This window comes from Ranitomeya variabilis, chromosome 7 (genome assembly GCF_051348905.1).
Source record: "Ranitomeya variabilis isolate aRanVar5 chromosome 7, aRanVar5.hap1, whole genome shotgun sequence".
In the NCBI taxonomy this organism is placed as follows: domain Eukaryota; kingdom Metazoa; phylum Chordata; class Amphibia; order Anura; family Dendrobatidae; genus Ranitomeya; species Ranitomeya variabilis.
The window spans coordinates 111,814,150-111,831,908 of NC_135238.1; the positions used below are offsets into that span (position 1 = coordinate 111,814,150).

A 17,759-nucleotide genomic window follows, 5' to 3' on the forward strand; every position below is an offset into this window, starting at 1 on the left:
TACTTTCAAGTATCGGACGGTATCACTCAACACTAAGATCTAGCGATCTGGACCGGACATCACCTCCTTGCTGAACAAAATCCCACAATGTCTGTCCGCTGTTTCATCTTTCTTTTCTGATCACTTTCTAAAAGTGAACATGGACAAAACAGAATTAATCATCTTTCCCCATCTCACTCCACCCCTCCACTGGATCTAACCATCAATGTCAATGGCTGCTCACTTTCATCAGTCCCACATGCTCAGTGCCTCAGGGTGATCCTCGACTCTGCCCTCTCTTTCAAGCCACATATCGAAGCCCTTGCCTCCTCCTGCCAACACCAACTCAAAAATATTTCCTGGATCCGTACATTCCTTGACCATGAAACTGCAAAAACCCTTGTGCATGCCCTCATCTACCGCCTCGACTATTACAACCCCTACTCTTTGGTCTCCCCTCTAGCACTCTTGCACCACTCCAATCTATCCTAAACTTTGCTGCCTGACTAATCCACGTGTCTCCCCATTATTCCCCAGCCTCTCCTCTCTGCCAAGCCCTTCACTGGCTTCCTATTGGCCAGAGACTCCAGTTCAAATCCTAACTATCTAACATAGTTTCTAACTATGACAAACAAAGCCACCCACGACCTGTGTACTCCATACATCTGTGACATGGTCTCCCAGTTCTTACCTACACGCAACTTTCGATCCTCTCAAGATCTCCTACTCTACTCCCCTCTTATCTCTTCTTCCCACAACTGCATACAAGAATTCTCCTGTGCTACCCCCATACTCTCCAACTCTCTACCCCAACACATCAGACTTTCGCCTACCACGGAAACTTTTAAAAAGAAACTGAAGACCCACGTCTTCCAACAAGCCTACAACCTGCAGTGATCTTCAGTCTAATGAACAACCATGCAACCAGCTCTACCCTCTCCTAGTGTATCCTCACCCATCCCCTGTAGACTGTGAGCCCTCGCAGACAGGGTCCTCTCTCCTTCTGCACTTGTGTGTGCCTTGGATTGCTCATGTTTACTGTACTTGACTATGTATGCCCCTTTTTCACATGTAAAGCTCCATGGAATAAATGGCGCTATAAAAATGAATAATAAGAATAACTCTATTCAGCTGTGAACAATCTATGTCAAATTGATTGCTGGACCCCAGTGGGTTTTGTACCAGTACCATGTTGACTACAGTCCACAGATGGAATCTAGATCCCTGAGGTCAGCTCTACTTTACCAGCATGATAAATTAATAGGAAAAGCATGTGGTTTTAATGCCAAAGAAACTTGCCAAAGAAACTAAAAAAGATCAATGAGGTGGTTAGCAGCACATGCAATGGAGAAATATTAAAGATTACAATTACTTTGAGAAATAAGTTACCACCAACTTCACCAATCTGCTTTCACTTTTACAAAATTATATTCTGAAGTCTTCTGAAGATGATGAATATGAAGCAAATAGGTCTGAATTATTATCACCCAAATGATGTTACAGAAGTCAGAACACACAACTGATCTGTGTGGCAAGGATTTGCTACCTCAATTTAGCAGTATGAGACTATCATGAATCATTTATCTTGTTGTGCACTGATGTGAGCGATAAAGTCCTTCAAAGTGAAACTGTTCTGGATGTAATGGCAGGCACGGTACTGCATAAGGAGCGTGCCTCTGAATGGGGGGCCCATATGGCTAAAGCTAGAAAAAAAATGGCTCAGTGCACAATTCTCCCCTCCCACTACTCCCCAGGTGATGCACTAATTGGGATGCCCAGCTGTCCAATGGAATTAAAGGGGAAGGGGCCTCCAGCCACACCTACCGGAGTTAAATTCAGTGCCTGGGGTCAGTGACTTCCTCTTTCCTTCGGCTAATCCCTGGAAGCTTTTGTAACACCCTCCCTCCCTTATATATTTAACGGTGTTTAAATATCCATACTATTTGTACACTTATTAAAAAAAATGTTAATGATAAAAAGTCACAGCGGAAGATGTGGAGAAGGGCAAGGGTTTGTAACCGCTCATAGGTCTGCTCGCCAGTCGGTTGCAGACAGGGCCCTCAGCAATGAGCCCGTTATGAACTGTAAGTGACTTTCTCTGCTTATGTAATTAATAAACTGTGACCGACCTGATTCAACCCATCTAGGCTTGTCTGTGTTTTCATTACGGGACTGGTGGGAGGGTGGATGGTACTGTTTGCAACACAAGGGTCCCCACAGTCTGCACAATTTACACCCAAAAATTGGATCACATGCCTTCTATGATGCTGTCAGTAAAGAACTGATTGGACAAATAATTCTTACCAAATACAACAATTGTGCATATCGTATTGAAGATATCAACTGCGATTTAACTCGGGAGTCTACTTTCAAGTAGTCAGATGGCTGTGAAATCAGTTTTATTGATTATTAGAAAAGTCACTGTAACAAGCAGATCACAGATCTGAATACACAATCCCAAAAAAGCAAGAGGTCCAAGAAAAATGCCAACAGGGCCTATTATTCTGATTCCAGAATTCTGCAATTTAACAGGTTTAACTGAAAAATGAGAGCTGATTATTCTGTAATAAAAGAGCTAGCAAATCACACTCAACTAGTAGCAGAACAGAGAGAAAAACAAGTGGGAGCATTTTTGGACCATATTCAGAGAGATGACAATGTACAGAAAGAAATTTGGGATTGGAAACTAAGTTTGGACAGTAAACTTCTGTTCTTCACTGGACTTTACTCCTCAATGAGGAGTTTAGGACCTGCGATGACATCGCGGCTTGTGATTGGTCGCGTGAGCGGTCACATGAGCGGCACGCGACTAATCACAAGCCACGACGTCATCGAGGGTCCTAAACTCCTCATTCTTAGGACCAGAGGCTGCCGGTTACAATCGGTAAGGTCCAGGGGCCGCCGGACGGGTGAGTATATCCATATTTTTTATTTTAATTCTTTATTTTTTACATGAATATGGATCCCAGTGCCTGAAGGAGAGTTTCCTGTCCTTCAGACCCTGGGAACCATCCAGGATAGCTTCCGATACTTGAGTCCCATTGACTTGTATTGGTATCGGGTATCGGTATCGCGATATCCGATATTTTTCGGGTATCGGCCGATACTATCCGATACCGATACTTTCAAGTATCGGAAGGTATCGCTCAACACTAATAGTTAACAAACCTCTAAATTGTAGCCCGATTAAATTATTAACTGGTAATTGTGATAAGGGTATTATGTTGCTTATGTGTCAGCGGTTTACACATTACTTGTTAGCTTTATTAATTTAAATCTATGCTTAATGAGGTTCTTGCAGCTGACTGGTTTCATATAACCCTCTCACAAGAGGATGGTGTGAATATCTAAAACTTACTATAAGATAGCAGGTATATTTTGTATATATTTTGTGATTGCTACCAGCCTGCATTTATTTATTCTTGTCTGCAAATCTTTGCATCGGGCTACTATTTACAGGTTTGTTAACTAAGCATTCTTATATAACACTTCATAAAAAATTCTTCTTTTTTATGCATACACTTTTTCTTTTATTTGTGCTCTGCTGTTTTGTATGAATTGGGTGATCCCAGTATTCTTGTATTGATTGACGGTGCCCGCTTATTCATAAACATAGACTTCTCTACACCACCACATGATAACAGCGAAACATAACCCCAAATCCAGTTTCTTTTTTTGGTAGGTCTATTTCCATGCACCTCTTCACACCCATGGGTATGCGCTTCCTGATTTTGGCTATTTGCTGTTATCCTCCTCCTTCTCCTCATCATCTACCACCACTATATCACCAGGGTGAACGTGTTCCATGATGCATCAGCCACGCTTTTCTTTTCAAGTGTGCTTATGATGCTCGTTAAAAAAATGTTGACACAGTAGGATGATGCGTACCCCCTAGGGTGAAATGTTTGTCAGCCCATACACTTAGTGTATGGGCATTACAAGTATAGGAGACTCTCTACTTTAAATTGGGAAAGGAATTTATAGGAGGCCATCCTTCACGTCTCTTCAGACACCACCAGTAGATCACCAGGGTGAACATGTTCTGTGATGTTTTCAAAGGGGTGTTTTTAGTGTCAGCAGAGTTCACCTATCATTTCTTGAGCCGCCCCCTCCCAATGAGGAGTCCAAATAAATATCAATTTAAAAAAAATTATAATGTTGTACAGGAAGAGCAAATAGATAGTTGTGGTATGGACCTGAGCCTTGCCTTCACTGGAGATTTTTTTTTATTACTAGCATTAAATACAAATTTTTAAATGCAGATGAAGTTGATAGAAAACCACAATCTGTATTCTTCCAGCATTCCTCTGCACACATCTCAGTATTTAGATCACTATTAGGCCGGGATCACACATGCGAGAAATATGTCCGAGTCTCGCATGTTAATACCCGGCTGTTATGGACCTGGTGGTTAGGAGCACCCGGAATGACCTGATGGTTAAACTAGAAATATGGACAAGCTCTGGGAAAGTGGGAACTCTGCTGACCGCAAACCCTACTCCTATCACACACACTAGAAATAGCCGTGGAGCATACATAACTCTCCCTAGACGCCTCTTCACAGCCTAAGAGCTAACTACCCCTAAAGATAGAAATATAAGCCTTACCTTGCCTCAGAGAAATTCCCCAAAGGAAAAGGCAGCCCCCACATATATTAACTGTGAGTTAAGAGGAAAGTCACAAACACAGGAATGAAACAGGTTTTAGCAAAGGAGGCCAGTCTTCACTAAATAGTCAGAGGATAGAAAAGGGAACTATGCGGTCAGCACAAAAAACTACAAAAACCACGCAGAGTGTGCAAAAAGACCTCCACACCGACTCACGGTGTGGAGGTGCAACTCTGCACCCCCAGAGCTTCCAGCTAGCAAGGAAATATCATGATAGCAAGCTGGACTAGAATTTAGCAGTACTAAGAAACATTCAGGAAACAGCAACAACAAATGAACTAATAGGAACTTAGCTTCTGCTGAAGTAGACAGGTCATCAGAGAAGTCCAAGAGAGATCTGAACCAATACTGAGACATTGACAGCTGGCATCAAGTAACGATCTGAGTGGAGTTAAATAGGGAAGCCAGCATAGCAATAAACGAGGGCAGCTGGGAAAGCCAACCTCAAGGACCAGCAATTCCCCTCAAAGCCACCAGAGGGAGTCCAAGGACAGAACTCACCACAGTACCATTCATGACCACAGGAGGGAGTCCGAGAACGGAATTCACAACACCCGGCCCTGCTGCCTGCACTCCGGAGCGGAGTGTGCGGCTCGATGTGTTGCTATGCAGCTGCACGCTCCACTCCGGAGTGCAGGCGGCAGGGCCGGATATTAATATGCGAAACTCGGACGTATTTCCCGCATGTGTGATCCCGACCTTAGCATGATCCATTTCCCTTCAGCATTTCTCTGTATTCATATCACAGATATCACAACATGCTTCAGCCACAGGGCAATAAGTATTGCCTACAATTGTAGAGTTCTGGCTGACATTTTCAGTGTGAATCATTAGTTAGGCATAAAACATTTTTTCGCATAGAAAACAATCAGTGGACACTTAGTAATCCCCCCCCCCCCATTTACTGAAATATGCAGGTCTTCATATCCATTTGTAGGAACCCAGATATTAAAACTGCAAAACAACGAAGATTATCTTTTAAGCAGAAACAGATTATTGAAGAAATGTAAACAAGTTATTCAACATTTAGCCTCCCTTGACATAACAATAGAACCATAATTGTGCTGGATCAGAATACTAGAGCAAGGGGAAAACGGAAATTCTTGATGCAATAATACAACTGCCCCACAACGAAGGTGAACTGTACACCAATGCTGGGAACAGGATTGATTATCCAATGTCTGATGCCAGACTCCTTCAAACATCAACTACGTGCTGGTGATCAGCACTAAATAAAACGGAAGAAGAAAAATGAAGGGTTTTTTTTAAGAATTCTTTGGGCCCATATGTGACTTGGGAATCTCTGTTATTACAGTCTCCAATTTGTGTTGGTCTCATCAGAGCTTAATCTTAAATGCAGTTGGTTGGATGACTGCTGATGACCCTGAGGATTTAAAGAGTGCTTTTAAGATAGTATCAGGATCAACTTCAGCTGGAGGATTTGAATCAACACTGGAGGATGAGGAGGTTATGTTTCTTCTAGATTCACCTTCTTTCTTTGATGGGGTATCACTTAATCTTTGAAGGATGGGCTGGTCTGATGTTATCACACTACCATTCAAATGAAGATTGCATTTCATTGGTTCATACCCAAAAGAAATGAAGGACAGCATCCAATCCAGGTGAAAAAACGCTTATTTTATTGTGCCAAATGCGACGTTTCAACCATCAAAGGTTTTTTCAAGCATACAAAATAGTTAAAATGGCGGCTTTAAATAGGGAATGGTTGTAACTCCCACCAATCTCCTCACAGGAGGCCGCCCATATAATTTACATACAAACATATAATTAAGTGAACAATATATAAATATAGACATCAATATATCACATCTCTCTAAACAATTGTGTGAATGCCTATCCGTGTAGAGATTTGTAGGGTGAATACAAGGAAATCAAAAAATAAGAGTAAAGATAGACGGATTCCATTTGTGTCTACTTTTAATACGGCGAGTCGCCAAATGAATAATATTCTGGTCAAACATTGGGGTTTGTTGAAACAAGGCCTTCCGGGTATTGATGAGTTTACTCGACCCCCTATTTTTTCATTTAGGAGGGGTCATAATATTAAGGACAAGTTGGTTAAATCCGATATAGGCCCTGAACGGATGACCATACAAAAGACCTTAGCACCACCCAGGATGGGGAATTTTCCCTGCCTGGGTTGTGCTTGTTGTAGCAATTTAATCAAAGGTGACTTCTTTTATCACCCCCATACGGGGAAGAAAATCTATATCAAAGGGAGATACACGTGTACCTCCAGTTTTGTTATATGTTTGATAGTATGTCCGTGTGGTTTGACATATGTAGGAGAGACCACTATGGAGGTCAAAACACAAATTGGAAAGCACAAGAGTACTATCAGGACTAAGTTGGTGGAGTTACCGGTGCCTAAGCATTTTGTAGAGAGTGGACATTCGGTTAGTCAATTGAGGTTTAGGGTAATTGATAGTGTACCCCCCTTGAGGAGAGGAGGTGATAGGATTGGCTTATTGAGACAGAAAGAATTCTAAAGTGGATCTCTAGGCTTGGCTCTCTGTACCCGGGGGGGCTAAATATCGAATATAACTTACAGTTATGTGCTTCTTAAATATACGTGCGATATCTAGTTTGGTGTATTTTTTTTTTTATCGATTGGTTGATTTTAATTTGTTTTTTATGCAGAGATTTTTTAAGTTATGGTGATGGTTTTGATATTGATTGCCTGGGTTGTTATTTTATCAAGGTAGTGGCAGATTAGGTGGTTTTGATCAGACATAAATTAAAATAAAAAAGAGGGGGATTGCTTGGGTGGCATATATAATATATATAAATACTAATTAATCTTCCTTTTCCCTTTTTTTCTTGGATTTGGTACATAAGTGATAGGGAATTGGGGGATCATGTTTTTTTGGAACAGGGAGATTTTTTAATAGTCCCTTAAGTTGTATACGGTTTATGCCACGACATAGGTCCTGAGCTGTCATTAGGTGAGTTAATGCCATTGTGATGTATGGGTGCGATGTCGCGTTAGCCTTATTCCCTGGGAGAGTTAATTTGTGACTCCTGGTGTCAAGCACTGTGTAGATTGTATGCCCTTATTATGCGGTGTTCTTCCTCCCTCAGTGCGAGAGCCGACACCGTGTTTCTGTGTGGGCGTGGCGTTTGGCTTCTGTGGGCGGGTCGATGAGACACTGCTTTCATGGAGCTGGTTGTCATGCGCACTTGCATGCCGGAGTTGGTGATGCACGCTGGAGGTGTGCCGGTCTGACGCTACACATGACGTAAGAACGGGGTTTCGATCAGGTGTTGTGGAACTGAGTCGGTGTATCGCTGCAGCGCGGTAACCAATGACAGTCCTTGTATCAGATTTGGCTGGTGTTAACATGGTGATTTGTTGGTATGTATAGACTCGAGATTGGGGCAGTCCGAACATGTGACCACTCTATGTAATATAACATCTCATTGGCGGTGAATCGGTGACTAAAAAGTTGCCTGGTATAATGATTGGTTTGGATATGACAGTGTGCTTTTTGTTTATTTACGTTTGATGTCCACCATGTGCCCATAAGAACTTTTATGGCAATCGTATTAGGAATCTCTCTACATGGATAGGAATTCACACATTTGTTTAGAGAGATGTGATATGTTGATGTGTATATTTATATATTGTTCGCTTAATTATATGTTTGCATGTAAATTATATGGGCCGCCTCCTGTGAGGAGATTGGTGGGAGTTACAACCATTCCCTATTTAAAGTCGCCATTTTAACTATTTTCTATGCTTGAAAAAAACCTTTGATGGTTGAAACGTCGCATTTGGCACAATAAAAGAAATGTTTTTTCACCTGGATTGGATGCTGTCCTTCATTTCTTTTGGCTATGTACACTTCCACTATGTTCCGTGGATTTAGGACGGGCATTCTATTGCCGGTTGTGCTGTCAGCTACACTCTGAATTTTGAAATGCATTTCATTGGTTGTCCACCTAGGTATCTGTTGTATTTTTTGTAGGCAGCAGCTGCATCTTCCTTTCTTATTAACACAATCTCTGCAACTCCGTAACTCAACAAGCGGGCGAGCTTCAAGGCACCATATACACATAAAAGCTACACGATATCTTCCTCTGTGACGCTTGGATGAAAATTATTAACAGTCATTTTTTTGCCTTCTAAAGGGCTACAGACAGACTCTTTTGGAGTCGGCCCTACTGGAGAACTAGCCTCCTTTGTGACAAGTGTCCGTGAAACGATGGTTACAGGCTTTGAGTGCAATAAAGGTGGCGAAGTATCGTGCTAAGTAGACATGGGAGCTGTGTATGCATCATTCTGTACCACTTTAGTAAGACAGAAATCTGATAAGAAAAATTGTACACAAGAACCAATAATGTAAAAAGTACAAATTTTATTGAAAAAGAAAAAACAAAAATTACAAACATAATGGACATTAAAAAGTGGGAAACCAAAATTTGGCAAAGGAACCCACCATGCTATCAACAGAGGTACTATAAAAAAAACTAAACAAACTAATGTAATGCACATGATTAAACGTCAAACACCAAAATGTAAAATTATAAAATACAAAATAGTATATCTTTAGTAGTGTTGAGTGATACCTTCCGATATTCAAAAGTATCGGTATCGGATTGGATCGGCCGATATCCAAAAAATATCGGATATCGCCGATACCGATACCCGATACCAATACAAGTGAATGGGACACAAATATCGGAATGTAAATCAGCCCTTTCTGTCCTTCTATATGGGGTTCTGGAGGGGAAGAGTGTGGGCGGTGCGTGGGTGGACACTGTGAGTGTCTGTGTGTGCGGGCGGGGTCTGTGCGGGCCTGCCAGGGATTTCATTCTATGCGGCGCTGTATCTGGGCTGTCCAGGCTCTATGCGGCGTGTCGGGACTCGATGCGGCGTGGGGGGTGTCTCTGCGGCATGCTGGGGGGTCTCTGCGGCGTGCTGGGGGGTCTCTGGGGCATGGGGGGGTCGCTGCGGAGTGGAGGGGGTCTCTGCAGAGTGGGGGGGTCTCTATGGCGTGCTGGGGGGTCTCTGCGGCGTGGGGGGGTCTCTGTGGCGTGGGGGGGTCTCTGCGGTGTGAGGGGGTCTCTGCGGCGTGGGGGGTGTCTGCGGTGTGGGGGGAGTTATCTGCGGCGTGAGGGGGGTCTCTGCGGTGTGGGGGGGTCTCTGCGGCGTGGGGGGGTCTCTGCGGTGTGTCTCAGTGCGGGCACCGTCCTATGGGACTACAAGTCCCATCGGACTATGCCTGCTACACTGACAGTGATTGACACATTAGCCAATGATGGGACAGTAGTAGTCCCATCATCCGGCTAATGTGTTGAATGACAAAAAAAATACTCCATACATGCTACATACATACATACATGTTACATACATACATACTTACATGCTACATACATGCTACATACATACATGCTACATACATACATACATACATGCTACATACATACATTCTACATACATACATTCTACATACATATACATACATACATGCTACATACATGCTACATACATACATTCTACATACATACATTCTACATACATATACATACATACATGCTACATACATGCTACATACATACATAAATGCTACATACATACATACATGCCACATACATGCTACATACATACATTCTACATACATACATACATGCTACATACTACATACATACATGCTACATACATACATTCTACATACTATATACTACATACATACATGCTACATACATACATACATGCTACCTGCTACATACATACATGCTACATACATACATACATGCTACATACATACATTCTACATACATACACACTGTAAATGCTATATACTACATACATACATGCTACATACATACATACATGCTACATACATACATACATACATACATGCTACCTGCTACATACATACATGCTACATACATACATACATGCTACATACATACATGCTACATACTACATACATGCTACATACATACTACATACATGCTACATACATACATGCTACATACATACACCCATACATACTACATACATACATACATACTACATACATCCATACATACTACATACATGCTACATACATACTACATGCATACATCCATACATACATACATGCTACATACATACTACATGCATACATACTGCATACATTACATACAATACATACATATAGACATACAGTACATTAAACATAGACCACAATAAAGAAAAAAATGCTATCGCACAGCCGCTATACGCCAGACCCTTTTTGCTCCAGAGGCATGAAATCGCACCGTCTATACCTTTTGTCAAATAAACCAAAAACCGCTGCAAAGGTTCCACCTTGGTGCTGCTTTTGAAAAAAACAATTCCACTGTAACATATAAGAAGCAAATAAAAGCGCACTCACCAGTTTTGAACTATCAGGGCGGTTTATTCACATGTAATCATGCAGTGCAGGGAGGGTTTGTGAATACAAAGAGGATGACAGCTGTTTCGTGCTAGGTATGCACTTCAACAGATCCAATGACGAGTGAGAGGGAGAAAAGGCTTTTTGACTGAAAAGGTCTTAAAACCCCTCCCATTATTCACTTCATCATAATGGACAATTAGCCACTATCCGGAGAAAAAATATAGTGAAACAGTGAAACATTTAAAACAAAATAAAAACATTTAACGGGTGATGAATGATAACATTTAGGAAGAAATATACTATAATACAATAACAATGAAAAAGAGATCTCTTACAAAAAAAACGACATATCTACTCTGTCATTGAACCCTATTGGTCCAGATGCATTTGCTCTTAAAATCCACCTTGCCTCATTGCGCAAAAGTATGCGATTTAAATTACCGCCATCCTGTGGTAGGGAAGTTTTCTCTATCCCTGCAAAGCGGAGCATTTTTATATCCCCCCCGTGTTGTTCATTCATATGTTTTATCAAACGGGGGACTCCTTTGCCAGTGCGCAATGAGTTCAGGTGTTCTCTGAATCGGACAAACATGGGGTGAATTGTTTTTCCAATATAGAAAAAATCACAAGGGCAATATAAAATATATACCACATGGGTTGTTCGGCATGAGATAAAGTTACGTACTGTATGCGTTATTGGGCCGATTTTTAAAATGGTCCCTGTTTCATGTTGATCACAGTAATTACAATGCCCACATCGGAAATTTCCTTTGGGCGCAGTATTTTGGAGCCAATTTTTACAAGGTGAAGTTACTCGGTTTCGAACTATTAAGTCCCCTATATTTTTACTGCGGCGGCAGGCAAAGAGGGGACCCTTTTCTGTCATTTCCTTCAGCGCTGGGTCTTGGCAAAGAATTTGCCAATTTTTTCGAATTGCTGTTCTAATTTGTGCGTCCATTGGACCATATTTAAAGCAAAAAATGAATTTTTTATCATTTTTAGATGTTTTCTCTTTTTTATTATTATATGCTTTTTGCTTGTTCCAGAGCTGAGTTCAAAATTGATTGAGGGTACCCTCTATCTCTGAACCTTCCATATAATTCTTGGGATTGTTTTTGAAAACTCTCATCATTGCTGTTTATTCTTTTCACTCGCAGGAACTGGCTATAAGGTAAGGCTTTTTTTACGTACATTGGGTGGGCACTGTTGAAGTGCAGTAAGGAATTACAAGAAGAGGGTTTGCGATGTACTTCTGTGTGTAAATTACCATCAATTACTTTTAAACACACATCTAAAAATGTCAATTCTGTACCTCCAAACTGATGGGTGAACTGCATGTTCATGGTGTTGGACAGCGCCAGGTATTCCACAAACTGTGTGAAAGAGGCCTGGTCACCGTCCCACACCACGAACATGTCGTCTGTCATGATTCTCAATGGCGAGAGAACATAGCCCAGCATATATGAGAACTAGCTCTTGGAAGATGGAAACTATACTGACCATGAACTAAACCTGCCGCACAACTAGAAGTGGCCGGGTAGCATGCCTACGTTTTTTTATCCCTAGATGCCCAGCGCCAGCCGGAGAACTACCTAATCCTAGCAGAGGAAAAGACAGTCCTGGCTCACCTCTAGAGAAATTTTCCCAAAAGGCAGACAGAGGCCCCCACATATATTGGCGGTGATTTTAGATGAAATGACAAACGTAGTATGAAAATAGGTTTAGCAAAATCGAGGTCCGCTTACTAGATAGCAGGAAGACAGAAAGGGCACTTTCATGGTCAGCAGAAAACCCTATCAAAACACCATCCAGAAATTACTTTAAGACTCTAGCATTAACTCATAACACCAGAGTGGCAATTTCCGATCACAAGAGCTTTCCAGACACAGTAACGAAACAGCAGCTGTGAACAGGAACAAAATGCAAAAACACACAAGGACAAAAGTCCAACTTAGCTGGGGGTTGTCTAGTAGCAGGAACAAGCACAGAAGGCTTCTGATTACATTGTTGACCGGCATGAAACTGACAGAGGAGCAAGGTTATATAGCGACTCCCACATCCTGATAGGAGCAGGTGAACAGAGGGGATGATGCACACAAGTTCAATTCCACAAGTGGCCACCGGGGGAGCCCAGAATCCAATTTCACAACAGTACCCCCCCCTCAAGGAGGGGGCACCGAACCCTCACCAGAACCACCAGGGCGATCAGGATGAGCCCTATGAAAGGCACGGACAAGATCGGAGGCATGAACATCAGAGGCAGTGACCCAAGAATTATCCTCCTGACCGTATCCCTTCCATTTGACCAGATACTGGAGTTTCCGTCTGGAAACACGAGAGTCTAAGATCTTTTCCACAACGTACTCCAACTCACCCTCAACCAACACCGGAGCAGGAGGCTCAACGGAAGGCACAGCCGGTACCTCATACCTGCGCAACAATGACCGATGAAAAACATTATGAATCGAAAAGGATGCAGGGAGGTCCAAACGGAAGGACACAGGGTTAAGAATCTCCAATATTTTGTACGGGCCGATGAACCGAGGCTTAAATTTAGGAGAAGAAACCCTCATAGGGACAAAACGAGAAGACAACCACACCCAGTCCCCAACACAAAGCCGAGGACCAACACGACGACGGCGGTTGGCAAAAAGCTGAGTCTTCTCCTGGGACAACTTCAAATTGTCCACCACCTGCCCCCAAATCTGATGCAACCTCTCCACCACAGCATCCACTCCAGGACAATCCGAAGATTCCACTTGACCGGAGGAAAATCGAGGATGAAACCCCGAATTACAGAAAAACGGGGACACCAAGGTGGCAGAGCTGGCCCGATTATTGAGGGCGAACTCCGCCAAAGGCAAAAAAGCAACCCAATCATCCTGATCCGCAGACACAAAACACCTCAAATATGTCTCCAAGGTCTGATTAGTCCGCTCGGTCTGGCCATTAGTCTGAGGATGGAAAGCAGACGAAAAAGACAAATCTATGCCCATCCTAGCACAGAATGCCCGCCAAAATCTAGACACGAATTGGGTCCCTCTGTCAGAAACGATATTCTCCGGAATACCATGCAAACAAACAACATTTTGAAAAAACAGAGGAACCAACTCGGAAGAAGAAGGCAACTTAGGCAAGGGAACCAGATGGACCATCTTAGAGAAACGGTCACACACCACCCAGATGACAGACATCTTCTGAGAAACAGGCAGATCCGAAATAAAATCCATCGAGATGTGCATCCAAGGCCTCTTCGGGATAGGCAAGGGTAACAACAATCCACTAGCCCGAGAGCAACAAGGCTTGGCCCGAGCACAAACGTCACAAGACTGCACAAAGCCTCGCACATCTCGTGACAGGGAAGGCCACCAGAAGGACCTTGCCACCAAATCCCTGGTACCAAAGATTCCAGGATGACCTGCCAACGCAGAAGAATGAACCTCAGAGATGACTCTACTGGTCCAATCATCAGGAACAAACAGTCTACCAGGTGGGCAACGATCAGGTCTATCCGCCTGAAACTCCTGCAAGGCCCGCCGCAGGTCTGGAGAAACGGCAGACAATATCACTCCATCTTTAAGGATACCTGTGGGCTCAGAATTACCAGGGGAGTCAGGCTCAAAACTCCTAGAAAGGGCATCCGCCTTAACATTCTTAGAACCCGGTAGGTAAGACACCACAAAATTAAACCGAGAGAAAAACAACGACCAGCGCGCCTGTCTAGGATTCAGGCGCCTGGCAGACTCAAGGTAAATTAAATTTTTGTGGTCAGTCAATACCACCACCTGATGTCTGGCCCCCTCAAGCCAGTGACGCCACTCCTCAAAAGCCCACTTCATGGCCAATAGCTCCCGATTCCCAATATCATAATTCCGCTCGGCGGGCGAAAATTTACGGGAAAAAAAAGCACAAGGTCTCATCACGGAGCAGTCGGAACTTCTCTGCGACAACACCGCCCCAGCTCCGATTTCAGAAGCGTCGACCTCAACCTGAAAAGGAAGAGCAACATCAGGCTGACGCAACACTGGGGCGGAAGAAAAGCGGCGCTTGAGCTCCCGAAAGGCCTCCACAGCATCAGGGGACCAATCAGCAACATCAGCACCCTTCTTAGTCAAATCAGTCAATGGTTTTACAACATCAGAAAAACCAGCAATAAATCGACGATAAAAGTTAGCAAAGCCCAAAAATTTCTGAAGACTCTTAAGAGAAGAGGGTTGCGTCCAATCACCAATAGCCTGAACCTTGACAGGATCCATCTCGATGGAAGAGGGGGAAAAAATGTATCCCAAGAAGGAAATCTTCTGAACCCCAAAAACACACTTAGAACCCTTCACACACAAGGAATCAGACCGCAAAACCTGAAAAACCCTCCTGACCTGCTGGACATGAGAGTCCCAGTCATCCAAAAAAATCAGAATATCATCCAGATACACAATCATAAATTTATCCAAATAATCGCGGAAAATGTCATGCATAAAGGACTGGAAGACTGAAGGGGCATTTGAAAGACCAAAAGGCATCACCAAATACTCAAAATGGCCCTCGGGCGTATTAAATGCGGTTTTCCACTCATCCCCCTGCTTGATTCGCACCAAATTATATGCCCCACGGAGATCAATCTTAGAGAACCACTTGGCCCCCTTTATACGAGCAAACAAATCAGTAAGCAGTGGTAACGGATATTGATATTTAACCGTGATTTTATTCAAAAGTCGATAATCAATACACGGCCTCAAAGAGCCGTCTTTCTTAGACACAAAGAAAAAACCGGCTCCTAAGGGAGATGACGAAGGACGAATATGTCCCTTTTCCAAGGACTCCTTTATATATTCTCGCATAGCAGCGTGTTCAGGCACAGACAGATTAAATAAACGACCCTTAGGGTATTTACTACCCGGGATCAAGTCTATGGCACAATCGCACTCCCGGTGCGGAGGTAGTGAACCAACCTTGGGTTCTTCAAAAACGTCACGAAAGTCAGACAAGAATTCAGGAATCTCAGAGGGAATAGATGATGAAATGGAAACCAAAGGTACGTCCCCATGAGTTCCTTTACATCCCCAGCTTAACACAGACATAGCTCTCCAGTCGAGGACTGGGTTATGAGATTGCAGCCATGGCAATCCCAGCACCAAAACATCATGTAGATTATACAGCACCAGAAAGCGAATAACCTCCTGGTGATCCGGATTAACACGCATAGTCACTTGTGTCCAGTATTGTGGTTTATTACTAGCCAATGGGGTGGAGTCAATCCCTTTCAGAGGTATCGGAGCCTCCAATGGCTCCAAATCATACCCACAGCGTTTGGCAAAGGACCAATCCATAAGACTCAAAGCAGCGCCAGAGTCGACATAGGCGTCCGCGGTAATAGATGACAAAGAACAAATCAGGGTCACAGATAGAATAAACTTAGACTGTAAAGTGCTAATTGAAACAGACTTGTCAGGCTTCTTAGTACGCTTAAAGCATGCTGATATAACATGAGTTGAATCACCACAATAGAAGCACAACCCATTTTTTCGTCTAAAATTCTGCCGCTCGCTTCTGGACAGAATTCTATCACATTGCATATTTTCTGGCGTTTTCTCAGTAGACACCGCCAAATGGTGCACAGGTTTGCGCTCCCGCAGACGCCTATCGATCTGAATAGCCATCGTCATGGACTCATTCAGACTTGCAGGCACAGGGAACCCCACCATAACATCCTTAATGGCATCAGAGAGACCTTCTCTGAAAATCGCCGCCAGGGCGCACTCATTCCACTGAGTAAGCACAGACCATTTGCGGAATTTTTGGCAGTATATTTCAGCTTCATCTTGCCCCTGAGACAAGGACATCAAGGCCTTTTCCGCCTGAAGCTCTAAATGAGGTTCCTCATAAAGCAACCCCAAGGCCAGAAAAAACGCATCCACATTGAGCAACGCAGGATCCCCTGGTGCCAATGCAAAAGCCCAGTCTTGAGGGTCGCCCCGGAGCAAGGAAATTACAATCCTGACCTGCTGTGCAGGGTCTCCGGCAGAGCGAGACTTCAGGGACAAAAACAATTTGCAATTATTTTTAAAATTTTGAAAGTGAGATCTATTCCCTGAGAAGAACTCAGGCAAAGGAATTCTAGGCTCAGACATAGGTGCATGAACAACAAAATCTTGCAAATTTTGTACCTTTGTGGCGAGATTATTCAAACCTGTAGCTACACTCTGAAGATCCATTTGAAACAGGTGAACACAGAGCCATTCAAGGATTAGAAGGAGAGAAAGAGAGGAAGGCTGCAGTATAGGCAGACTAGCAAGTGATTCAATAAAGAGCACACTCAGAACTAGAGGAAAAAAAAAAAAAAAAAATTGTAGCAGACTTCTTTTTTCTCTCCTTTCTCAGCCAGTAATTTAACCCTTTTTTGGGGCCGGTCAAACTGTCATGATTCTCAATGGCGAGAGAACATAGCCCAGCATATATGAGAACTAGCTCTTGGAAGATGGAAACTATACTGACCATGAACTAAACCTGCCGCACAACTAGAAGTGGCCGGGTAGCATGCCTACGTTTTTTTATCCCTAGATGCCCAGCGCCAGCCGGAGAACTACCTAATCCTAGCAGAGGAAAAGACAGTCCTGGCTCACCTCTAGAGAAATTTTCCCAAAAGGCAGACAGAGGCCCCCACATATATTGGCGGTGATTTTAGATGAAATGACAAACGTAGTATGAAAATAGGTTTAGCAAAATC

At 43.2% G+C, this 17,759-nt stretch overlaps 1 pseudogene; it reads right to left on the reverse strand.

Annotated features, from left to right (window-relative positions):
• Positions 1-5,983: 5,983 nt before the first annotated feature.
• LOC143785364 (polymerase delta-interacting protein 3-like) lies at positions 5,984-9,235 on the reverse strand (annotated as a pseudogene).
• Between the last annotated feature and the right edge of the window lie 8,524 nt (positions 9,236-17,759).